This window comes from Mesoplodon mirus, assembly GCF_964341445.2.
Source record: "Mesoplodon mirus genome assembly, chromosome: 1".
Classification (NCBI taxonomy): domain Eukaryota; kingdom Metazoa; phylum Chordata; class Mammalia; order Artiodactyla; family Ziphiidae; genus Mesoplodon; species Mesoplodon mirus.
The window spans coordinates 119,601,649-119,628,608 of record NC_138976.1 but is presented as its reverse complement, the minus strand read 5'-3'; positions in this window follow the sequence as shown (position 1 = coordinate 119,628,608).

Genomic DNA, 26,960 nt, shown 5'->3' with positions numbered 1-26,960 from the left:
TGTTTTGAAAACTATGGCAGGTCAGATTTACTGCCTAATTATATAAGAAGATTTCTCTAAAAAATACACATTATTTCAAAGCCTTACTGGCTGTGAAATAAGTTAAGGGTATTTCAAATGGCTTGTCTGCAAAGAAAGCTGAGATGTAGGGGATCACAGAAAGTCTAGAGGAAAATAGGTCAATATATACATTGCTATATGGTGAACTAAGCCTTAGGCCAGCAACAATGGAGAGGACCTGACCCTTAGAAACGTACAAGTAAGCTGGAATCTTCAAAAGTTCAAATCTTTATAAGTAAAAAGATTTATTAAAATGAATAACCAAGTGTTTTAATTGACATCAGAAGATGAAAACAATAAACCCTGAGAACATAGAAAAAAGTTAAATAAAGATATAAGCAGAATTTAATACAACAGAAAACGTATAAAATCCAGGTGATTTAGTAAGTCCAAAGAATCTTCTTTGAAAAGATTTAAAAGACACACTTTGATTAAGGAAAACCAAAACATAAGTAAAGAATATACAGAAAGAGTCAGGACAATGTTAGAGCAGAGAATATATGAAATGCCAGTAAATTTGAACATTTCTGTCAAGTGGACCATTTCCTAGCTCCTAAAGTTTACCAAAACTGACACAAGAGGAAATCAATTAAGGTCATCATGTCTGCCCTTGGCATTCTCGGAAAGCCCTTGCCTCAGAATGCAGCCTCTGTAGTCCATGGTAACCTGCGGAGAGGGGGCGGGGCTGAGGGAGGTTGGAACACTGCCCTCACAGAGGGTGTGGGTGTGGCCATCTCTGCTGTGACTGAACAAAGGGCAGGGGAGCAGGGGGCCCAGGGAAGGGCCCTCAGAGCCCGGCAGGCCCAGTGGAGTGTCACAAGCATTTAGGCCCAGGCCAAAGGGCGCTTTCTTTGTCTGCACAACTGCCCAAACTCTCACCTTTCCACTCAGGCCGCCCTCTTACATGAAGTGTGTGTGGAACCTGTCGGCGCAGTACACCTCGCTGCACAGCTAAGCATAGGTCTGGGCATCGTAGCTTTCTGGCAGGTGACCGAGGCTCGCAGGCAGATGTGTCCCTGGGACACACGCGGAGAGGCTCCTGCCCGGGCCACAGGCCCCCCACTGCCCCTGCCCCAGATCGGGGGCCGCAAAGCAGCCCTGTCTGAGTCCCCTGCCTCTAGAGGGAGTATTGGACCAACACTTGTAGAAAACGGGGTCCTTGTGGGCCACTCATTGGAGGGACACAAAGAAATCTTTGCCGACTTTCTGCTGAAACTTACGAGCGTTCACACCTAAGCCTCTTACAAGGTCAGCTGTTTAGCTAAACATGAGCTCATGATCTAAATTTACACAATAATGAAGAAAGCAGCTACAAGGGGAGACAATCAGCCAAAACAATCAATACCAGTATTAGATTCCCAAGGCCATCCATCAGATGTAGGAATAATCCGGTGCAAGGCAGAAAATATACATAAAACTGGAACTGAAACAAGGCACGAGGATGTTTTCAAAGACTGGTAGGATCTCTAAAACATTTTTAAAGGACATGTCATTGATAAAGCTAAATACACAAAGGTTGTGTAATACAACAGATTAATCATTGAGAAGAGTGAAATTATGCTGTTTTGAAAACTATGGCAGGTCAGATTTTCTGCCTAATTATATAAGAAGATTTCTCTAAAAAATACACATTATTTCAAAGCCTTATTGGCTGTGAAATAAGTTAAGGGTATTTCAAATGGCTTGTCTGCAAAGAAAGGTGAGATGTAGGGGATCACAGAAAGTCGAGGGGAAAATAGGTCAATATATACATTGCTATATGGTGAACTAAGCCTTAGGCCGGCAACAATGGAGAGGACCTGACCCTTAGAAACGTACAAGTAAGCTGGAATCTTCAAAAGTTCAAATCTTTATAAGTAAAAAGATTTATTAAAATGAATAACCAAGTGTTTTAATTGACATCAGAAGATGAAAACAATAAACCCTGAGAACATAGAAAAAAGTTAAATAAAGATATGAGCAGAACTTAATACAACAGAAAACGTATAAAATCCAGGTGATTTAGTAAGTCCAAAGAATCTTCTTTGAAAAGATTTAAAAGACACACTTTGATTAAGGAAAACAAAAACATAAGTAAAGAATATACAGAAAGAGTCAGGACAATGTTAGAGCAGAGAATATATGAAATGCCAGTAAATTTGAACATTTCTGTCAAGTGGACCATTTCCTAGCTCCTAAAGTTTACCAAAACTGACACAAGAGGAAATCATTTAAGGTCATCATGTCTGCCCTTGGCATTCTCGGAACGCCCTGGCCTCAGAATGCAGCCTCTGTAGTCCATGGTAACCTGCGGAGAGGGGGCGGGGCTGAGGGAGGTTGGAACACTGCCCTTACTGAGGGAGTGGGTGTGGCCATCTCTGCTGTGACTGAACAAAGGGCAGGGGAGCAGGGGGCCCAGGGAAGGGCCCTCAGAGCCCGGCAGGCCCAGTGGAGTGTCACAAGCATTTAGGCCCATGCCAAAGGGCGCTTTCTTTGTCTGCACAGCTGCCCAAACTCTCACATTTCCACTCAGGCCGCCCTCTTACTTGAAGTGTGTGTGGAACCTGTCCGCGCAGTACACCTCGCTGCACAGCTAAGCATAGGTCTGGGCATCGTAGCTTCCTGGCAGGTGACCGAGGCTCGCAGGCAGATGGGTCCCTGGGACACACGGGGAGAGGCTCCTGCCCGGGCCACAGGCCGCCCACTGCCCCTGCCCCAGATCGGGGGCCGCAAAGCAGCCCTGTCTGAGTCCCCTGCCTCTAGAGGGAGTATTGGCCAACACTTGTAGAAAACGGGGTCCTTGCGGGCCACTCATTGGAGGGACACAAATAAATCTTTGCCGACTTTCTGCTGAAACTTACGAGCATTCACAACTAAGCCTCTTACAAGGTCAGCTATTTAGCTAAACATGAGCTCATGATCTAAATTTACACAATAATGAAGAAAGCAGCTACAAGGGGAGACAATCAGCCAAAACAATCAATACCAGTATTAGATTCCCAAGGCCATCCATCAGATGTAGGAATAATAAGGTGCAAGGCAGAAAATATACATAAAACTGGAACTGAAACAAGGCACAAGGATGTTTTCAAAGACTGGTAGGATCTCTAAAACATTTTTAAAGGACATGTCATTGATAAAGCTAAATACACAAAGGTTGTGTAATACAAGAGTTTAATCATTGAGAAGTGTGAAATTATGCTGTTTTGAAAACTATGGCAGGTCAGATTTTCTGCCTAATTATATAAGAAGATGTCTCTAAAAAATACACATTATTTCAAAGCCTTATTGGCTGTGAAATAAGTTAAGTGTATTTCAAATGGCTTGTCTGCAAAGAAAGGTGAGATGTAGGGGATCACAGAAAGTCTAGGGGAAAATAGGTCAATATATACATTGCTATATGGTGAACTAAGCATTAGGCCGGCAACAATGGAGAGGACCTGACCCTTAGAAACATACAAGTAAGCTGGAATCTTCAAAAGTTCAAATCTTTATAAGTAAAAAGATTTATTAAAATGAATAACCAAGTGTTTTAATTGACATCAGAAGATGAAAACAATAAACCCTGAGAACATAGAAAAAAGTTAAATAAAGATATGAGCAGAAGTTAATACAACAGAAAACGTATAAAATTCAGATGATTTAGTAAGTCCAAAGAATCTTCTTTGAAAAGATTTAAAAGACACACTTTGATTAAGGAAAACAAAAACATAAGTAAAGAATATACAGAAAGAGTCAGGACAATGTTAGAGCAGAGAATATATGAAATGCCAGTAAATTTGAACATTTCTGGAAAGTGGACCATTTCCTAGCTCCTAAAGTTTACCAAAACTGACACAAGAGGAAATCATTTAAGGTCATCATGTCTGCCCTTGGCATTCTCGGAACGCCCTGGCCTCAGAATGCAGCCTCTGTAGTCCATGGTAACCTGCGGAGAGGGGTCGGGGCTGAGGGAGGTTGGAACACTGCCCTCACTGAGGGAGTGGGTGTGGCCATCTCTGCTGTGACTGAACAAAGGGCAGGGGAGCAGGGGGCCCAGGGCAGGGCCCTCAGAGCCCGGCAGGCCCAGTGGAGTGTCACAAGCATTTAGGCCCAGGCCAAAGGGCGCTTTCTTTGTCTGCACAGCTGCCCAAACTCTCACCTTTCCACTCAGGCCGCCCTCTTACTTGAAGTGTGTGTGGAACCTGTCTGCGCAGTACACCTCGCTGCACAGCTAAGCATAGGTCTGGGCATCATAGCCTCCTGCCAGGTGACCGAGGCTCGCAGGCAGATGGGTCCCTGGGACACACGCGGAGAGGCTCCTGCCCGGGCCACAGGCCGCCCACTTCCCCTGCCCCAGATCGGGGGCCGCAAAGCAGCCCTGTCTGAGTCCCCTGCCTCTAGAGGGAGTATTGGACCAACACTTGTAGAAAACGGGGTCCTTGCGGGCCACTCATTGGAGGGACACAAATAAATCTTTGCCGACTTTCTGCTGAAACTTACGAGCGTTCACACCTAAGCCTCTTACAAGGTCAGCTGTTTAGCTAAACATGAGCTCATGATCTAAATTTACACAATAATGAAGAAAGCAGCTATAAGGGGAAACAATCAGCCAAAACAATCCATACCAGAATTAGATTCCCAAGGCCATCCATCAGATGTAGGAATAATCGTGTGCAAGGCAGAAAATATATATAAAACTGGAACTGAAACAAGGCACGAGGATGTTTTCAAAGATTGGTAGGATCTCTAAAACATTTTTAAAGATCATGTCATTGATAAAGCTAAATACACAAAGGTTGTGTAATACAACAGATTAATCATTGAGAAGAGTGAAATTATGCTGTTTTGAAAACTATGGCAGGTCAGATTTTCTGCCTAATTATATAAGAAGATTTCTCTAAAAAATACACATTATTTCAAAGCCTTATTGGCTGTGAAATAAGTTAAGGGTATTTCAAATGGCTTGTCTGCAAAGAAAGGTGAGATGTAGGGGATCACAGAAAGTCGAGGGGAAAATAGGTCAATATATACATTGCTATATGGTGAACTAAGCCTTAGGCCGGCAACAATGGAGAGGACCTGACCCTTAGAAACGTACAAGTAAGCTGGAATCTTCAAAGGTTCAAATCTTTATAAGTAAAAAGATTTATTAAAATGAATAACCAAGTGTTTTAATTGACATCAGAAGATGAAAACAATAAACCCTGAGAACATAGAAAAAAGTTAAATAAAGATATGAGCAGAATTTAATACAACAGAAAACGTATAAAATCCAGGTGATTTAGTAAGTCCAAAGAATCTTCTTTGAAAAGATTTAAAAGACACACTTTGATTAAGGAAAACAAAAACATAAGTAAAGAATATACAGAAAGAGTCAGGACAATGTTAGAGCAGAGAATATATGAAATGCCAGTAAATTTGAACATTTCTGTCAAGTGGACCATTTCCTAGCTCCTAAAGTTTACCAAAACTGACACAAGAGGAAATCATTTAAGGTCATCATGTCTGCCCTTGGCATTCTCGGAACGCCCTGGCCTCAGAATGCAGCCTCTGTCGTCCATGGTAACCTGGGGAGAGGGGGCGGGGCTGAGGGAGGTTGGAACACTGCCCTCACTGAGGGAGTGGGTGTGGCCATCTCTGCTGTGACTGAACAAAGGGCAGGGGAGCAGGGGGCCCAGGGCAGGGCCCTCAGAGCCCGGCAGGCCCAGTGGAGTGTCACAAGCATTTAGGCCCAGGCCAAAGGGCGCTTTCTTTGTCTGCACAGCTGCCCAAACTCTCACCTTTCCACTCAGGCCGCCCTCTTACTTGAAGTGTGTGTGGAACCTGTCCGCGCAGTACACCTCGCTGCACAGCTAAGCATAGGTCTGGGCATCGTAGCTTCCTGCCAGGTGACCGAGGCTCGCAGGCAGATGGGTCCCTGGGACACACGGGGAGAGGCTCCTGCCCGGGCCACAGGCCGCCCACTGCCCCTGCCCCAGATCGGGGGCCGCAAAGCAGCCCTGTCTGAGTCCCCTGCCTCTAGAGGGAGTATTGGCCAACACTTGTAGAAAACGGGGTCCTTGCGGGCCACTCATTGGAGGGACACAAATAAATCTTTGCCGACTTTCTGCTGAAACTTACGAGCGTTCACATCTAAGCCTCTTACAAGGTCAGCTATTTAGCTAAACATGAGCTCATGATCTAAATTTACACAATAATGAAGAAAGCAGCTACAAGGGGAGACAATCAGCCAAAACAATCAATACCAGTATTAGATTCCCAAGGCCATCCATCAGATGTAGGAATAATCAGGTGCAAGGCAGAAAATATACATAAAACTGGAACTGAAACAAGGCACAAGGATGTTTTCAAAGACTGGTAGGATCTCTAAAACATTTTTAAAGGACATGTCATTGATAAAGCTAAATACACAAAGGTTGTGTAATACAACAGTTTAATCATTGAGAAGTGTGAAATTATGCTGTTTTGAAAACTATGGCAGGTCAGATTTTCTGCCTAATTCTATAAGAAGATGTCTCTAAAAAATACACATTATTTCAAAGCCTTATTGGCTGTGAAATAAGTTAAGGGTATTTCAAATGGCTTGTCTGCAAAGAAAGGTGAGATGTAGGGGATCACAGAAAGTCTAGGGGAAAATAAGTCAATATATACATTGCTATATGGTGAACTAAGCATTAGGCCGGCAACAATGGAGAGGTCCTGACCCTTAGAAACATACAAGTAAGCTGGAATCTTCAAAAGTTCAAATCTTTATAAGTAAAAAGATTTATTAAAATGAATAACCAAGTGTTTTAATTGACATCAGAAGATGAAAACAATAAACCCTGAGAACATAGAAAAAAGTTAAATAAAGATATGAGCAGAATTTAATACAACAGAAAACGTATAAAATCCAGGTGATTTAGTAAGTCCAAAGAATCTTCTTTGAAAAGATTTAAAAGACACACTTTGATTAAGGAAAACAAAAACATAAGTAAAGAATATACAGAAAGAGTCAGGACAATGTTAGAGCAGAGAATATATGAAATGCCAGTAAATTTGAACATTTCTGGAAAGTGGACCATTTCCTAGCTCCTAAAGTTTACCAAAACTGACACAAGAGGAAATCATTTAAGGTCATCATGTCTGCCCTTGGCATTCTCGGAACGCCCTGGCCTCAGAATGCAGCCTCTGTAGTCCATGGTAACCTGCGGAGAGGGGTCGGGGCTGAGGGAGGTTGGAACACTGCCCTCACTGAGGGAGTGGGTGTGGCCATCTCTGCTGTGACTGAACAAAGGGCAGGGGAGCAGGGGGCCCAGGGCAGGGCCCTCAGAGCCCGGCAGGCCCAGTGGAGTGTCACAAGCATTTAGGCCCAGGACAAAGGGCACTTTCTTTGTCTGCACAGCTGCCCAAACCCTCACCTTTCCACTCAGGCCGCCCTCTTACTTGAAGTGTGTGTGGAACCTGTCCACGCAGTACACCTCGCTGCACAGCTAAGCATAGGTCTGGGCATCGTAGCTTCCTTCCAGGTGACCGAGGCTCGCAGGCAGATGGGTCCCTGGGACACACGCGGAGAGGCTCCTGCCCGGGCCACAGGCCGCCCACTGCCCCTGCCCCAGATCGGGGGCTGCAAAGCAGCCCTGTCTGAGTCCCCTGCCTCTAGAGGGAGTATTGGACCAACAGTTGTAGAAAACGGGGTACTTGCGGGCCACACATTGGAGGGACACAAATAAATCTTTGCCGACTTTCTGCTGAAACTTACGAGCATTCACAACTAAGCCTCTTACAAGGTCAGCTATTTAGCTAAACATGAGCTCATGATCTAAATTTACACAATAATGAAGAAAGCAGCTACAAGGGGAGACAATCAGCCAAAACAATCAATACCAGAATTAGATTCCCAAGGCCATCCATCAGATGTAGGAATAATCGGGTGCAAGGCAGAAAATATACATAAAACTGGAACTGAAACAAGGCACGAGGATGTATTCAAAGACTGGTAGGATCTCTAAAACATTTTTAAAGGACATGTCATTGATAAAGGTAAATACACAAAGGTTGTGTAATACAACAGATTAATCATTGAGAAGAGTGAAATTATGCTGTTTTGAAAACTATGGCAGGTCAGATTTTCTGCCTAATTATATAAGAAGATTTCTCTAAAAAATAAACATTATTTCAAAGCCTTATTGGCTGTGAAATAAGTTAAGGGTATTTCAAATGGCTTGTCTGCAAAGAAAGGTGAGATGTAGTGGATCACAGAAAGTCGAGGGGAAAATAGGTCAGTATATACATTGCTATATGGTGAACTAAGCCTTAGGCCGGCAACAGTGGAGAGGACCTGACCCTTAGAAACGTACAAGTAAGCTGGAATCTTCAAAAGTTCAAATCTTTATAAGTAAAAAGATTTATTAAAATGAATAACCAAGTGTTTTAATTGACATCAGAAGATGAAAACAATAAAACCTGAGAACATAGAATAAAGTTAAATAAAGATATGAGCAGAAGTTAATACAACAGAAAACGTATAAAATTCAGATGATTTAGTAAGTCCAAAGAATCTTCTTTGAAAAGATTTAAAAGACACACTTTGATTAAGGAAAACAAAAACGTAAGTAAAGAATATACAGAAAGAGTCAGGACAATGTTAGAGCAGAGAATATATGAAATGCCAGTAAATTTGAACATTTCTGGAAAGTGGACCATTTCCTAGCTCCTAAAGTTTACCAAAACTGACACAAGAGGAAATCATTTAAGGTCATCATGTCTGCCCTTGGCATTCTCGGAACGCCCTGGCCTCAGAATGCAGCCTCTGTCGTCCATGGTAACCTGCGGAGAGGGGGCGGGGCTGAGGGAGTTTCGAACACTGCCCTCACTGAGGGAGTGGGTGTGGCCATCTCTGCTGTGACTGAACAAAGGGCAGGGGAGCAGGGGGCCCAGGGCAGGGCCCTCAGAGCCCGGCAGGCCCAGTGGAGTGTCACAAGCATTTAGGCCCATGCCAAAGGGCGCTTTCTTTGTCTGCACAGCTGCCCAAACTCTCACCTTTCCACTCAGGCCGCCCTCTTACTTGAAGTGTGTGTGGAACCTGTCTGCGCAGTACACCTCGCTGCACAGCTAAGCATAGGTCTGGGCATCATAGCTTCCTGCCAGGTGACCGAGGCTCGCAGGCAGATGGGTCCCTGGGACACACGCGGAGAGGCTCCTGCCCGGGCCACAGGCCGCCCACTTCCCCTGCCCCAGATCGGGGGCCGCAAAGCAGCCCTGTCTGAGTACCCTGCCTCTAGAGGGAGTATTGGACCAACACTTGTAGAAAACGGGGTCCTTGCGGGCCACTCATTGGAGGGACACAAATAAATCTTTGCCGACTTTCTGCTGAAACTTACGAGCGTTCACACCTAAGCCTCCTACAAGGTCAGCTGTTTAGCTAAACATGAGCTCATGATCTAAATTTACACAATAATGAAGAAAGCAGCTACAAGGGGAGACAATCAGCCAAAACAATCAATACCAGTATTAGATTCCCAAGGCCATCCATCAGATGTAGGAATAATCGGGTGCAAGGCAGAAAATATACATCAAACTGGAAATGAAACAAGGCACAAGGATGTTTTCAAAGACTGGTAGGATCTCTAAAACATTTTTAAAGACATGTCATTGATAAAGCTAAATACACAAAGGTTGTGTAATACAACAGATTAATCATTGAGAAGAGTGAAATTATGCTGTTTTGAAAACTATGGCAGGTCAGATTTTCTGCCTAATTATATAAGAAGATTTCTCTAAAAAATACACATTATTTCAAAGCCTTATTGGCTGTGAAATAAGTTAAGTGTATTTCAAATGGCTTGTCTGCAAAGAAAGGTGAGATGTAGTGGATCACAGAAAGTCGAGGGGAAAATAGGTCAATATATACATTTCTATATGGTGAACTAAGCCTTAGGCCGGCAACAGTGGAGAGGACCTGAACCTTACAAACGTACATGTAAGCTGGAATCTTCAAAAGTTCAAATCTTTATAAGTAAAAAGATTTATTAAAATGAATAACCAAGTGTTTTAATTGACATCAGAAGATGAAAACAATAAACCCTGAGAACATAGAAAAAAGTTAAATAAAGATATGAGCAGAAGTTAATACAACAGAAAACGGATAAAATTCAGGTGATTTAGTAAGTCCAAAGAATCTTCTTTGAAAAGATTTAAAAGACACACTTTGATTAAGGAAAACCAAAACATAAGTAAAGAATATACAGAAAGAGTCAGGACAATGTTAGAGCAGAGAATATATGAAATGCCAGTAAATTTGAACATTTCTGTCAAGTGGACCATTTCCTAGCTCCTAAAGTTTACCAAAACTGACACAAGAGGAAATCATTTAAGGTCATCATGTCTGCCCTTGGCATTCTCGGAACGCCCTGGCCTCAGAATGCAGCCTCTGTAGTCCATGGTAACCTGCGGAGAGGGGGCGGGGCTGAGGGAGGTTGGAACACTGCCCTCACTGAGGGAGTGGGTGTGGCCATCTCTGCTGTGACTGAACAAAGGGCAGGGGAGCAGGGGGCCCAGGGCAGGGCCCTCAGAGCCCGGCAGGCCCAGTGGAGTGTCACAAGCATTTAGGCCCAGGCCAAAGGGCACTTTCTTTGTCTGCACAGCTGCCCAAACCCTCACCTTTCCACTCAGGCCGCCCTCTTACTTGAAGTGTGTGTGGAACCTGTCCACGCAGTACACCTCGCTGCACAGCTAAGCATAGGTCTGGGCATCGTAGCTTCCTTCCAGGTGACCGAGGCTCGCAGGCAGATGGGTCCCTGGGACACACGCGGAGAGGCTCCTGCCCGGGCCACAGGCCGCCCACTGCCCCTGCCCCAGATCGGGGGCTGCAAAGCAGCCCTGTCGGAGTCCCCTGCCTCTAGAGGGATTATTGGACCAACACTTGTAGAAAACGGGGTCCTTGCGGGCCACTCATTGGAGGGACACAAATAAATCTTTGCCGACTTTCTGCTGAAACTTACGAGCATTCACAACTAAGCCTCTTACAAGGTCAGCTGTTTAGCTAAACATGAGCTCATGATCTAAATTTACACAATAATGAAGAAAGCAGCTACAAGCGTAGACAATCAGCCAAAACAATCAATACCAGTATTAGATTCCCAAGGCCATCCATCAGATGTAGGAATAATCGGGTGCAAGGCAGAAAATATACATAAAACTGGAACTGAAACAAGGCACGAGGATGTTTTCAAAGACTGGTAGGATCTCTAAAACATTTTTAAAGGACATGTCATTGATAAAGCTAAATACACAAAGGTTGTGTAATACAACAGTTTAATCATTGAGAAGAGTGAAATTATGCTGTTTTGAAAACTATGGCAGGTCAGATTTTCTGCCTAATTATATAAGAAGATTTCTCTAAAAAATACACATTATTTCAAAGCCTTATTGGCTGTGAAATAAGTTAAGTGTATTTCAAATGGCTTGTCTGCAAAGAAAGGTGAGATGTAGTGGATCACAGAAAGTCGAGGGGAAAATAGGTCAATATATACATTGCTATATGGTGAACTAAGCCTTAGGCCGGCAACTGTGGAGAGGACCTGACCCTTAGAAACGTACAAGTAAGCTGGAATCTTCAAAAGTTCAAATCTTTATAAGTAAAAAGATTTATTAAAATGAATAACCAAGTGTTTTAATTGACATCAGAAAATGAAAACAATAAACACTGAGAACATAGAAAAAAGTTAAATAAAGATATGAGCAGAACTTAATACAACAGAAAACGTATAAAATTCAGGTGATTTAGTAAGTCCAAAGAATCTTCTTTGAAAAGATTTAAAAGACACACTTTGATTAAGGAAAACCAAAACATAAGTAAAGAATATACAGAAAGAGTCAGGACAATGTTAGAGCAGAGAATATATGAAATGCCAGTAAATTTGAACATTTCTGTCAAGTGGACCATTTCCTAGCTCCTAAAGTTTCCCAAAACTGACACAAGAGGAAATCATTTAAGGTCATCATGTCTGCCCTTGGCATTCTCGGAACGCCGTGGCCTCAGAATGCAGCCTCTGTAGTCCATGGTAACCTGCGGAGAGGGGGCGGGGCTGAGGGAGGTTGGAACACTGCCCTCACTGAGGGAGTGGGTGTGGCCATCTCTGCTGTGACTGAACAAAGGGCAGGGGAGCAGGGGGCCCAGGGCAGGGCCCTCAGAGCCCGGCAGGCCCAGTGGAGTGCCACAAGCATTTAGGCCCAGGCCAAAGGGCGCTTTCTTTGTCTGCACAGCTGCCCAAACTCTCACCTTTCCACTCAGGCCGCCCTCTTACTTGAAGTGTGTGTGGAACCTGTCCGCGCAGTACACCTCGCTGCACAGCTAACGATAGGTCAGGGCATTGTGGCCTCCTGCCAGGTGACTGAGGCTCACAGGCAGATGGGTCCCTGGGAGACACGCGGAGAGGCTCCTGCCTGGGCCACAGGCCGCCCACTGCCCCTGCCCCAGATCGGGGGCCGCAAAGCAGCCCTGTCTGAATCCCCTGCCTCTAGAGGGAGTATTGGACCAACAGTTGTAGAAAACGGGGTACTTGCGGGCCACTCATTGGAGGGACACAAATAAATCTTTGTTGACTTTCTGCTGAAACTTACGAGCATTCACAACTAAGCCTCTTACAAGGTCAGCTATTTAGCTAAACATGAGCTCATGATCTAAATTTACACAATAATGAAGAAAGCAGCTACAAGGGGAGACAATCAGCCAAAACAATCAATACCAGAATTAGATTCCCAAGGCCATCCATCAGATGTAGGAATAATCGGGTGCAAGGCAGAAAATATACATAAAACTGGAACTGAAACAAGGCACGAGGATGTATTCAAAGACTGGTAGGTTCTCTAAAACATTTTTAAAGGACATGTCATTGATAAAGCTAAATACACAAAGGTTGTGTAATACAACAGATTAATCATTGAGAAGAGTGAAATTATGCTGTTTTGAAAACTATGGCAGGTCAGATTTTCTGCCTAATTATATAAGAAGATTTCTCTAAAAAATAAACATTATTTCAAAGCCTTATTGGCTGTAAAATAAGTTAAAGGTATTTCAAATGGCTTGTCTGCAAAGAAAGGTGAGATGTAGTGGATCACAGAAAGTCGAGGGGAAAATAGGTCAGTATATACATTGCTATATGCTGAACTAAGCCTTAGGCCGGCAACAGTGGAGAGGACCTGACCCTTAGAAACATACAAGTAAGCTGGAATCTTCAAAAGTTCAAATCTTTATAAGTAAAAAGATTTATTAAAATGAATAACCAAGTGTTTTAATTGACATCAGAAGAAGAAAACAATAAAACCTGAGAACATAGAAAAAAGTTAAATAAAGATATGAGCAGAATTTAATACAACAGAAAACGTATAAAATCCAGGTGATTTAGTAAGTCCAAAGAATCTTCTTTGAAAAGATTTAAAAGACACACTTTGATTAAGGAAAACCAAAACATAAGTAAAGAATATACAGAAAGAGTCAGGACAATGTTAGAGCAGAGAATATATGAAATGCCAGTAAATTTGAACATTTCTGGAAAGTGGACCATTTCCTAGCTCCTAAAGTTTACCAAAACTGACACAAGAGGAAATCATTTAAGGTCATCATGTCTGCCCTTGGCATTCTCGGAACGCCCTGGCCTCAGAATGCAGCCTCTGTCGTCCATGGTAACCTGCGGAGAGGGGGCGGGGCTGAGGGAGGTTGGAACACTGCCCTCACTGAGGGAGTGGGTGTGGCCATCTCTGCTGTGACTGAACAAAGGGCAGGGGAGCAGGGGGCCCAGGGAAGGGCCCTCAGAGCCCGGCAGGCCCAGTGGAGTGTCACAAGCATTTAGGCCCAGGACAAAGGGCGCTTTCTTTGTCTGCACAGCTGCCCAAACTCTCACCTTTCCACTCAGGCCGCCCTCTTACTTGAAGTGTGTGTGGAACCTGTCTGCGCAGTACACCTCGCTGCACAGCTAAGCATAGGTCTGGGCATCATAGCTTCCTGCCAGGTGACCGAGGCTCGCAGGCAGATGGGTCCCTGGGACACACGCGGAGAGGCTCCTGCCCGGGCCACAGGCCGCCCACAGCCCCTGCCCCAGATCGGGGGCCGCAAAGCAGCCCTGTCTGAGTCCCCTGCCTCTAGAGGGAGTACTGGACCAACACTTGTAGAAAACGGGGTCCTTGCGGGCCACTCATTGGAGGGACACAAATAAATCTTTGCCGACTTTCTGCTGAAACTTACGAGCGTTCACACCTAAGCCTCTTACAAGGTCAGCTGTTTAGCTAAACATGAGCTCATGATCTAAATTTACACAATAATGAAGAAAGCAGCTACAAGGGGAGACAATCAGCCAAAATAATCAATACCAGTATTAGATTCCCAAGGCCATCCATCAGATGTAGGAATAATCGGGTGCAAGGCAGAAAATATACATCAATCTGGAACTGAAACAAGGCACAAGGATGTTTTCAAAGACTGGTAGGATCTCTAAAACATTTTTAAAGGACATGTCATTGATAAAGCTAAATACACAAGGGTTGTGTAATACAAAAGTTTAATCATTGAGAAGTGTGAAATTATGCTGTTTTGAAAACTATGGCAGGTCAGATTTACTGCCTAATTATATAAGAAGATTTCTCTAAAAAATACACATTATTTCAAAGCCTTATTGGCTGTGAAATAAGTTAAGGGTATTTCAAATGGCTTGTCTGCAAAGAAAGCTGAGATGTAGGGGATCACAGAAAGTCTAGGGGAAAATAGGTCAATATATACATTGCTATATGGTGAACTAAGCCTTAGGCCAGCAACAATGGAGAGGACCTGACCCTTAGAAACATACAAGTAAGCTGGAATCTTCAAAAGTTCAAATCTTTATAAGTAAAAATATTTATTAAAGTGAATAACCAAGTGTTTTAATTGACATCAGAAGATGAAAACAATAAAACCTGAGAACATAGAAAAAAGTTAAATAAAGATATGAGCAGAATTTAATATAACAGAAAACGTATAAAATCCAGGTGATTTAGTAAGTCCAAAGAATCTTCTTTGAAAAGATTTAAAAGACACACTTTGATTAAGGAAAACCAAAACATAAGTAAAGAATATACAGAAAGAGTCAGGACAATGTTAGAGCAGAGAATATATGAAATGCCAGTAAATTTGAACATTTCTGTCAAGTGGACCATTTCCTAGCTCCTAAAGTTTACCAAAACTGACACAAGAGGAAATCATTTAAGGTCATCATGTCTGCCCTTGGCATTCTCGGAACGCCCTGGCCTCAGAATGCAGCCTCTGTAGTCCATGGTAACCTGTGGAGAGGGGGCGGGGCTGAGGGAGGTTGGAACACTGCCCTCACTGAGGGAGTGGGTGTGGCCATCTCTGCTGTGACTGAACAAAGGGCAGGGGAGCAGGGGGCCCAGGGCAGGGCCCTCAGAGCCCGGCAGGCCCAGTGGAGTGTCACAAGCATTTAGGCCCAGGACAAAGGGCACTTTCTTTGTCTGCACAGCTGCCCAAACCCTCACCTTTCCACTCAGGCCGCCCTCTTTCTTGAAGTGTGTGTGGAACCTGTCCACGCAGTACACCTCGCTGCACAGCTAAGCATAGGTCTGGGCATCGTAGCTTCCTTCCAGGTGACCGAGGCTCGCAGGCAGATGTGTCCCTGGGACACACGCGGAGAGGCTCCTGCCCGGGCCACAGGCCCCCCACTGCCCCTGCCCCAGATCGGGGGCCGCAAAGCAGCCCTGTCTGAGTCCCCTGCCTCTAGAGGGAGTATTGGACCAACACTTGTAGAAAACGGGGTCCTTGTGGGCCACTCATTTGAGGGACACAAATAAATCTTTGCCGACTTTCTGCTGAAACTTACGAGCGTTCACACCTAAGCCTCTTACAAGGTCAGCTGTTTAGCTAAACATGAGCTCATGATCTAAATTTACACAATAATGAAGAAAGCAGCTACAAGGGGAGACAATCAGCCAAAACAATCAATACCAGTATTAGATTCCCAAGGCCATCCATCAGATGTAGGAATAATCGGGTGCAAGGCAGAAAATATACATAAAACTGGAACTGAAACAAGGCACGAGGATGTTTTCAAAGACTGGTAGGATCTCTAAAACATTTTTAAAGGACATGTCATTGATAAAGCTAAATACACAAAGGTTGTGTAATACAACAGATTAATCATTGAGAAGAGTGAAATTATGCTGTTTTGAAAACTATGGCAGGTCAGATTTTCTGCCTAATTATATAAGAAGATTTCTCTAAAAAATAAACATTATTTCAAAGCCTTATTGGCTGTGAAATAAGTTAAGGGTATTTCAAATGGCTTGTCTGCAGAGAAAGGTGAGATGTAGTGGATCACAGAAAGTCGAGGGGAAAATAGGTCAGTATATACATTGCTATATGGTGAACTAAGCCTTAGGCCGGCAACAGTGGAGAGGACCTGACCCTTAGAAACGTACAAGTAAGCTGGAATCTTCAAAAGTTCAAATCTTTATAAGTAAAAAGATTTATTAAAATGAATAACCAAGTGTTTTAATTGACATCAGAAGATGAAAACAATAAACCCTGAGAACATAGAAAAAAGTTAAATAAAGATATGAGCAGAAGTTAATACAACAGAAAACGTATAAAATTCAGATGATTTAGTAAGTCCAAAGAATCTTCTTTGAAAAGATTTAAAAGACACACTTTGATTAAGGAAAACAAAAACATAAGTAAAGAATATACAGAAAGAGTCAGGACAATGTTAGAGCAGAGAATATATGAAATGCCAGTAAATTTGAACATTTCTGGAAAGTGGACCATTTCCTAGCTCCTAAAGTTTACCAAAACTGACACAAGAGGAAATCATTTAAGGTCATCATGTCTGCCCTTGGCATTCTCGGAACGCCCTGGCCTCAGAATGCAGCCTCTGTCGTCCATGGTAACCTGCGGAGAGGGGGCGGGGCTGAGGGAGATTGGAACACTGCCCTCACTGAGGGAGTGGGTGTGGCCATCTCTGCTGTGACTGAACAAAGGGCAGGGGAGCAGGGGGCCCAGGGCAGGGCCCTCAGAGCCCGGCAGGCCCAGTGGAGTGTCACAAGCATTTAGGCCCAGGCCAAAGGGCGCTTTCTTTGTCTGCACAGCTGCCCAAACTCTCACCTTTCCACTCAGGCCGCCCTCTTACTTGAAGTGTGTGTGGAACCTGTCCGCGCAGTACACCTCGCTGCACAGCTAAGCATAGGTCTGGGCATCATAGCTTCCTGCCAGGTGACCGAGGCTCGCAGGCAGATGGGTCCGTGGGACACACGCGAAGAGGCTCCTGCCCGGGCCACAGGCCGCCCACTTCCCCTGCCCCAGATCGGGGGCCGCAAAGCAGCCCTGTCTGAGTCCCCTGCCTCTAGAGGGAGTATTGGACCAACACTTGTAGAAAACGGGGTCCTTGCGGGCCACTCATTGGAGGGACACAAATAAATCTTTGCCGACTTTCTGCTGAAACTTACGAGCGTTCACACCTAAGCCTCTTACAAGGTCAGCTGTTTAGCTAAACATGAGCTCATGATCTAAATTTACACAATAATGAAGAAAGCAGCTACAAGGGGAGACAATCAGCCAAAACAATCAATACCAGTATTAGATTCCCAAGGCCATCCATCAGATGTAGGAATAATCGGGTGCAAGGCAGAAAATATACATAAAACTGGAACTGAAACAAGGCACGAGGATGTTTTCAAAGACTGGTAGGATCTCTAAAACATTTTTAAAGGACATGTCATTGATAAAGCTAAATACACAAAGGTTGTGTAATACAACAGTTTAATCATTGAGAAGAGTGAAATTATGCTGTTTTGAAAACTATGGCAGGTCAGATTTTCTGCCTAATTATATAAGAAGATTTCTCTAAAAAATACACATTATTTCAAAGCCTTATTGGCTGTGAAATAAGTTAAGTGTATTTCAAATGTCTTGTCTGCAAAGAAAGGTGAGATGTAGTGGATCACAGAAAGTCGAGGGGAAAATAGGTCAATATATACATTGCTATATGTTGAACTAAGCCTTAGGCCGGCAACAGTGGAGAGGACCTGACCCTTAGAAACGTACAAGTAAGCTGGAATCTTCAAAAGTTCAAATCTTTATAAGTAAAAAGATTTATTAAAATGAATAACCAAGTGTTTTAATTGACATCAGAAGATGAAATCAATAAACCCTGAGAACATAGAAAAAAGTTAAATAAAGATATGAGCAGAAGTTAATACAACAGAAAACGTATAAAATTCAGATGATTTAGTAAGTCCAAAGAATCTTCTTTGAAAAGATTTAAAAGACACACTTTGATTAAGGAAAACCAAAACATAAGTAAAGAATATACAGAAAGAGTCAGGACAATGTTAGAGCAGAGAATATATGAAATGCCAGTAAATTTGAACATTTCTGGAAAGTGGACCATTTCCTAGCTCCTAAAGTTTACCAAAACTGACACAAGAGGAAATCATTTAAGGTCATCATGTCTGCCCTTGGCATTCTCCGAACGCCCTGGCCTCAGAATGCAGCCTCTGTAGTCCATGGTAACCTGCGGAGAGGGGGCGGGGCTGAGGGAGGTTGGAACACTGCCCTCACTGAGGGAGTGGGTGTGGCCATCTCTGCTGTGACTGAACAAAGGGCAGGGGAGCAGGGGGCCCAGGGCAGGGCCCTCAGAGCCCGGCAGGCCCAGTGGAGTGTCACAAGCATTTAGGCCCAGGCCAAAGGGCGCTTTCTTTGTCTGCACAGCTGCCCAAACTCTCACCTTTCCACTCAGGCCGCCCTCTTACTTGAAGTGTGTGTGGAACCTGTCCGCGCAGTACACCTCGCTGCACAGCTAACCATAGGTCAGGGCATTGTGGCCTCCTGCCAGGTGACTGAGGCTCACAGGCAGATGGGTCCCTGGGAGACACGCGGAGAGGCTCCTGCCTGGGCCACAGGCCGCCCACTGCCCCTGCCCCAGATCGGGGGCCGCAAAGCAGCCCTGTCTGAATCCCCTGTCTCTAGAGGGAGTATTGGACCAACAGTTGTAGAAAACGGGGTACTTGCGGGCCACTCATTGGAGGGACACAAATAAATCTTTGCCGACTTTCTGCTGAAACTTACGAGCATTCACAACTAAGCCTCTTACAAGGTCAGCTATTTAGCTAAACATGAGCTCATGATCTAAATTTACACAATAATGAAGAAAGCAGCTACAAGGGGAGACAATCAGCCAAAACAATCAATACCAGAATTAGATTCCCAAGGCCATCCATCAGATGTAGGAATAATCGGGTGCAAGGCAGAAAATATACATAAAACTGGAACTGAAACAAGGCACGAGGATGTATTCAAAGACTGGTAGGATCTCTAAAACATTTTTAAAGGACATGTCATTGATAAAGGTAAATACACAAAGGTTGTGTAATACAACAGATTAATCATTGAGAAGAGTGAAATTATGCTGTTTTGAAAACTATGGCAGGTCAGATTTTCTGCCTAATTATATAAGAAGATTTCTCTAAAAAATAAACATTATTTCAAAGCCTTATTGGCTGTGAAATAAGTTAAGGGTATTTCAAATGGCTTGTCTGCAAAGAAAGGTGAGATGTAGTGGATCACAGAAAGTCGAGGGGAAAATAGGTCAGTATATACATTGCTATATGGTGAACTAAGCCTTAGGCCGGCAACAGTGGAGAGGACCTGACCCTTAGAAACGTACAAGTAAGCTGGAATCTTCAAAAGTTCAAATCTTTATAAGTAAAAAGATTTATTAAAATGAATAACCAAGTGTTTTAATTGACATCAGAAGATGAAAACAATAAACCCTGAGAACATAGAAAAAAGTTAAATAAAGATATGAGCAGAAGTTAATACAACAGAAAACGTATAAAATTCAGATGATTTAGTAAGTCCAAAGAATCTTCTTTGAAAAGATTTAAAAGACACACTTTGATTAAGGAAAACAAAAACATAAGTAAAGAATATACAGAAAGAGTCAGGACAAGGTTAGAGCAGAGAATATATGAAATGCCAGTAAATTTGAACATTTCTGGAAAGTGGACCATTTCCTAGCTCCTAAAGTTTACCAAAACTGACACAAGAGGAAATCATTTAAGGTCATCATGTCTGCCCTTGGCATTCTCGGAACGCCCTGGCCTCAGAATGCAGCCTCTGTAGTCCATGGTAACCTGCGGAGAGGGGGCGGGGCTGAGGGAGGTTAGAACACTGCCCTCACTGAGGGAGTGGGTGTGGCCATCTCTGCTGTGACTGAACAAAGGGCAGGGGAACAGGGGGCCCAGGGCAGGGCCCTCAGAGCCCGGCAGGCCCAGTGGAGTGTCACAAGCATTTAGGCCCAGGCCAAAGGGCGCTTTCTTTGTCTGCACAGCTGCCCAAACTCTCACCTTTCCACTCAGGCCGCCCTCTTACTTGAAGTGTGTGTGGAACCTGTCTGCGCAGTACACCTCGCTGCACAGCTAAGCATAGGTCTGGGCATCATAGCTTCCTGCCAGGTGACCGAGGCTCGCAGGCAGATGGGTCCCTGGGACACACGCGGAGAGGCTCCTGCCCGGGCCACAGGCAGCCCACTTCCACTGCCCCAGATCGGGGGCCGCAAAGCAGCCCTGTCTGAGTCCCCTGCCTCTTGAGGGAGTATTGGACCAACACTTGTAGAAAACGGGGTCCTTGCGGGCCACTCATTGGAGGGACACAAAGAAATCTTTGCCGACTTTCTGCTGAAACTTACGAGCGTTCACACCTAAGCCTCTTACAAGGTCAGCTGTTTAGCTAAACATGAGCTCATGATCTAAATTTACACAATAATGAAGAAAGCAGCTACAAGGGGAGACAATCAGCCAAAACAATCAATACCAGTATTAGATTCCCAAGGCCATCCATCAGATGTAGGAATAATCGGGTGCAAGGCAGAAAATATACATCAAACTGGAAATGAAACAAGGCACAAGGATGTTTTCAAAGACTGGTAGGATCTCTAAAACATTTTTAGAGGACATGTCATTGATAAAGCTAAATACACAAGGGTTGTGTAATACAACAGTTTAATCATTGAGAAGTGTGAAATTATGCTGTTTTGAAAACTATGGCAGGTCAGATTTACTGCCTAATTATATAAGAAGATTTCTCTAAAAAATACACATTATTTCAAAGCCTTACTGGCTGTGAAATAAGTTAAGGGTATTTCAAATGGCTTGTCTGCAAAGAAAGCTGAGATGTAGGGGATCACAGAAAGTCTAGGGGAAAATAGGTTAATATATACATTGCTATATGGTGAACTAAGCCTTAGGCCAGCAACAATGGAGAGGACCTGACCCTTAGAAACGTACAAGTAAGCTGGAATCTTCAAAAGTTCAAATCTTTATAAGTAAAAACATTTATTAAAATGAATAACCAAGTGTTTTAATTGACATCAGAAGATGAAAACAATAAACCCTGAGAACATAGAAAAAAGTTAAATAAAGATATGAGCAGAATTTAATACAACAGAAAACGTATAAAATCCAGGTGATTTTGTAAGTCCAAAGAATCTTCTTTGAAAAGATTTAAAAGACACACTTTGATTAAGGAAAACCAAAACATAAGTAAAGAATATACAGAAAGAGTCAGGACAATGTTAGAGCAGAGAATATATGAAATGCCAGTAAATTTGAACATTTCTGTCAATTGGACCATTTCCTAGCTCCTAAAGTTTACCAAAACTGACACAAGAGTAAATTATTTAAGGTCATCATGTCTGCCCTTGGCATTCTCGGAAAGCCCTTGCCTCAGAATGCAGCCTCTGTAGTCCTTGGTAACCTGCGGAGAGGGGGCGGGGCTGAGGGAGGTTGGAACACTGCCCTCACTGAGGGAGTGGGTGTGGCCATCTCTGCTGTGACTGAACAAAGGGCAGGGGAGCAGGGGGCCCAGGGCAGGGCCCACAGAGCCCGGCAGGCCCAGTGGAGTGTCACAAGCATTTAGGCCCAGGCCAAAGGGCGCTTTCTTTGTCTGCACAACTGCCCAAACTCTCACCTTTCCACTCAGGCCGCCCTCTTACATGAAGTGTGTGTGGAACCTGTCGGCGCAGTACACCTCGCGGCACAGCTAAGCATAGGTCTGGGCATCATAGCTTTCTGGCAGGTGACCGAGGCTCGCAGGCAGATGTGTCCCTGGGACACACGCAAAGAGGCTCCTGCCCGGGCCACAGGCCCCCCACTGCCCCTGCCCCAGATCGGGGGCCGCAAAGCAGCCCTGTCTGAGTCCCCTGCCTCTAGAGGGAGTATTGGACCAACACTTGTAGAAAACGGGGTCCTTGTGGGCCACTCATTTGAGGGACACAAATAAATCTTTGCCGACTTTCTGCTGAAACTTACGAGCGTTCACACCTAAGCCTCTTACAAGGTCAGCTGTTTAGCTAAACATGAGCTCATGATCTAAATTTACACAATAATGAAGAAAGCAGCTACAAGGGGAGACAATCAGCCAAAACAATCAATACCAGTATTAGATTCCCAAGGCCATCCATCAGATGTAGGAATAATCGGGTGCAAGGCAGAAAATATACATAAAACTGGAACTGAAACAAGGCACGAGGATGTTTTCAAAGACTGGTAGGATCTCTAAAACATTTTTAAAGGACATGTCATTGATAAAGCTAAATACACAAAGGTTGTGTAATACAACAGATTAATCATTGAGAAGAGTGAAATTATGCTGTTTTGAAAACTATGGCAGGTCAGATTTTCTGCCTAATTATATAAGAAGATTTCTCTAAAAAATAAACATTATTTCAAAGCCTTATTGGCTGTGAAATAAGTTAAGGGTATTTCAAATGGCTTGTCTGCAGAGAAAGGTGAGATGTAGTGGATCACAGAAAGTCGAGGGGAAAATAGGTCAGTATATACATTGCTATATGGTGAACTAAGCCTTAGGCCGGCAACAGTGGAGAGGACCTGACCCTTAGAAACGTACAAGTAAGCTGGAATCTTCAAAAGTTCAAATCTTTATAAGTAAAAAGATTTATTAAAATGAATAACCAAGTGTTTTAATTGACATCAGAAGATGAAAACAATAAACCCTGAGAACATAGAAAAAAGTTAAATAAAGATATGAGCAGAAGTTAATACAACAGAAAACGTATAAAATTCAGATGATTTAGTAAGTCCAAAGAATCTTCTTTGAAAAGATTTAAAAGACACACTTTGATTAAGGAAAACAAAAACATAAGTAAAGAATATACAGAAAAACTCAGGACAATGTTAGAGCAGAGAATATATGAAATGCCAGTAAATTTGAACATTTCTGGAAAGTGGACCATTTCCTAGCTCCTAAAGTTTACCAAAACTGACACAAGAGGAAATCATTTAAGGTCATCATGTCTGCCCTTGGCATTCTCGGAACGCCCTGGCCTCAGAATGCAGCCTCTGTCGTCCATGGTAACCTGCGGAGAGGGGGCGGGGCTGAGGGAGATTGGAACACTGCCCTCACTGAGGGAGTGGGTGTGGCCATCTCTGCTGTGACTGAACAAAGGGCAGGGGAGCAGGGGGCCCAGGGCAGGGCCCTCAGAGCCCGGCAGGCCCAGTGGAGTGTCACAAGCATTTAGGCCCAGGCCAAAGGGCGCTTTCTTTGTCTGCACAGCTGCCCAAACTCTCACCTTTCCACTCAGGCCGCCCTCTTACTTGAAGTGTGTGTGGAACCTGTCCGCGCAGTACACCTCGCTGCACAGCTAAGCATATGTCTGGGCATCATAGCTTCCTGCCAGGTGACTGAGGCTCGCAGGCAGATGGGTCCGTGGGACACACGCGGAGAGGCTCCTGCCCGGGCCACAGGCCGCCCACTTCCCCTGCCCCAGATCGGGGGCCGCAAAGCAGCCCTGTCTGAGTCCCCTGCCTCTAGAGGCAGTATTGGACCAACACTTGTAGAAAACGGGGTCCTTGCGGGCCACTCATTGGAGGGACACAAATAAATCTTTGCCGACTTTCTGCTGAAACTTACGAGCGTTCACACCTAAGCCTCTTACAAGGTCAGCTGTTTAGCTAAACATGAGCTCAAGATCTAAATTTACACAATAATGAAGAAAGCAGCTACAAGGGGAGACAATCAGCGAAAACAATCAATAACAGAATTAGATTCCCAAGGCCATCCATCAGATGTAGGAATAATCGGGTGCAAGGCAGAAAATATACATAAAACTGGAACTGAAACAAGGCACGAGGATGTATTCAAAGACTGGTAGGATCTCTAAAACATTTTTAAAGGACATGTCATTGATAAAGCTAAATACACAAGGGTTGTGTAATACAACAGTTTAATCATTGAGAAGTGTGAAATTATGCTGTTTTGAAAACTATGGCAGGTCAGATTTACTGCCTAATTATATAAGAAGATTTCTCTAAAAAATACACATTATTTCAAAGCCTTACTGGCTGTGAAATAAGTTAAGGGTATTTCAAATGGCTTGTCTGCAAAGAAAGCTGAGATGTAGGGGATCACAGAAAGTCTAGGGGAAAATAGGTTAATATATACATTGCTATATGGTGAACTAAGCCTTAGGCCAGCAACAATGGAGAGGACCTGACCCTTAGAAACGTACAAGTAAGCTGGAATCTTCAAAAGTTCAAATCTTTATAAGTAAAAACATTTATTAAAATGAATAACCAAGTGTTTTAATTGACATCAGAAGATGAAAACAATAAACCCTGAGAACATAGAAAAAAGTTAAATAAAGATATGAGCAGAATTTAATACAACAGAAAACGTATAAAATCCAGGTGATTTTGTAAGTCCAAAGAATCTTCTTTGAAAAGATTTAAAAGACACACTTTGATTAAGGAAAACCAAAACATAAGTAAAGAATATACAGAAAGAGTCAGGACAATGTTAGAGCAGAGAATATATGAAATGCCAGTAAATTTGAACATTTCTGTCAATTGGACCATTTCCTAGCTCCTAAAGTTTACCAAAACTGACACAAGAGTAAATTATTTAAGGTCATCATGTCTGCCCTTGGCATTCTCGGAAAGCCCTTGCCTCAGAATGCAGCCTCTGTAGTCCTTGGTAACCTGCGGAGAGGGGGCGGGGCTGAGGGAGGTTGGAACACTGCCCTCACTGAGGGAGTGGGTGTGGCCATCTCTGCTGTGACTGAACAAAGGGCAGGGGAGCAGGGGGCCCAGGGCAGGGCCCACAGAGCCCGGCAGGCCCAGTGGAGTGTCACAAGCATTTAGGCCCAGGCCAAAGGGCGCTTTCTTTGTCTGCACAACTGCCCAAACTCTCACCTTTCCACTCAGGCCGCCCTCTTACATGAAGTGTGTGTGGAACCTGTCGGCGCAGTACACCTCGCGGCACAGCTAAGCATAGGTCTGGGCATCATAGCTTTCTGGCAGGTGACCGAGGCTCGCAGGCAGATGTGTCCCTGGGACACACGCAAAGAGGCTCCTGCCCGGGCCACAGGCCCCCCACTGCCCCTGCCCCAGATCGGGGGCCGCAAAGCAGCCCTGTCTGAGTCCCCTGCCTCTAGAGGGAGTATTGGACCAACACTTGTAGAAAACGGGGTCCTTGTGGGCCACTCATTGGAGGGACACAAAGAAATCTTTGCCGACTTTCTGCTGAAACTTACGAGCGTTCACACCTAAGCCTCTTACAAGGTCAGCTGTTTAGCTAAACATGAGCTCATGATCTAAATTTACACAATAATGAAGAAAGCAGCTACAAGGGGAGACAATCAGCCAAAACAATCAATACCAGTATTAGATTCCCAAGGCCATCCATCAGATGTAGGAATAATCGGGTGCAAGGCAGAAAATATACATAAAACTGGAACTGAAACAAGGCACGAGGATGTTTTCAAAGACTGGTAGGATCTCTAAAACATTTTTAAAGGACATGTCATTGATAAAGCTAAATACACAAAGGTTGTGTAATACAACAGATTAATCATTGAGAAGAGTGAAATTATGCTGTTTTGAAAACTATGGCAGGTCAGATTTTCTGCCTAATTATATAAGAAGATTTCTCTAAAAAATAAACATTATTTCAAAGCCTTATTGGCTGTGAAATAAGTTAAGGGTATTTCAAATGGCTTGTCTGCAGAGAAAGGTGAGATGTAGTGGATCACAGAAAGTCGAGGGGAAAATAGGTCAGTATATACATTGCTATATGGTGAACTAAGCCTTAGGCCGGCAACAGTGGAGAGGACCTGACCCTTAGAAACGTACAAGTAAGCTGGAATCTTCAAAAGTTCAAATCTTTATAAGTAAAAAGATTTATTAAAATGAATAACCAAGTGTTTTAATTGACATCAGAAGATGAAAACAATAAACCCTGAGAACATAGAAAAAAGTTAAATAAAGATATGAGCAGAAGTTAATACAACAGAAAACGTATAAAATTCAGATGATTTAGTAAGTCCAAAGAATCTTCTTTGAAAAGATTTAAAAGACACACTTTGATTAAGGAAAACAAAAACATAAGTAAAGAATATACAGAAAGACTCAGGACAATGTTAGAGCAGAGAATATATGAAATGCCAGTAAATTTGAACATTTCTGGAAAGTGGACCATTTCCTAGCTCCTAAAGTTTACCAAAACTGACACAAGAGGAAATCATTTAAGGTCATCATGTCTGCCCTTGGCATTCTCGGAACGCCCTGGCCTCAGAATGCAGCCTCTGTCGTCCATGGTAACCTGCGGAGAGGGGGCGGGGCTGAGGGAGATTGGAACACTGCCCTCACTGAGGGAGTGGGTGTGGCCATCTCTGCTGTGACTGAACAAAGGGCAGGGGAGCAGGGGGCCCAGGGCAGGGCCCTCAGAGCCCGGCAGGCCCAGTGGAGTGTCACAAGCATTTAGGCCCAGGCCAAAGGGCGCTTTCTTTGTCTGCACAGCTGCCCAAACTCTCACCTTTCCACTCAGGCCGCCCTCTTACTTGAAGTGTGTGTGGAACCTGTCCGCGCAGTACACCTCGCTGCACAGCTAAGCATATGTCTGG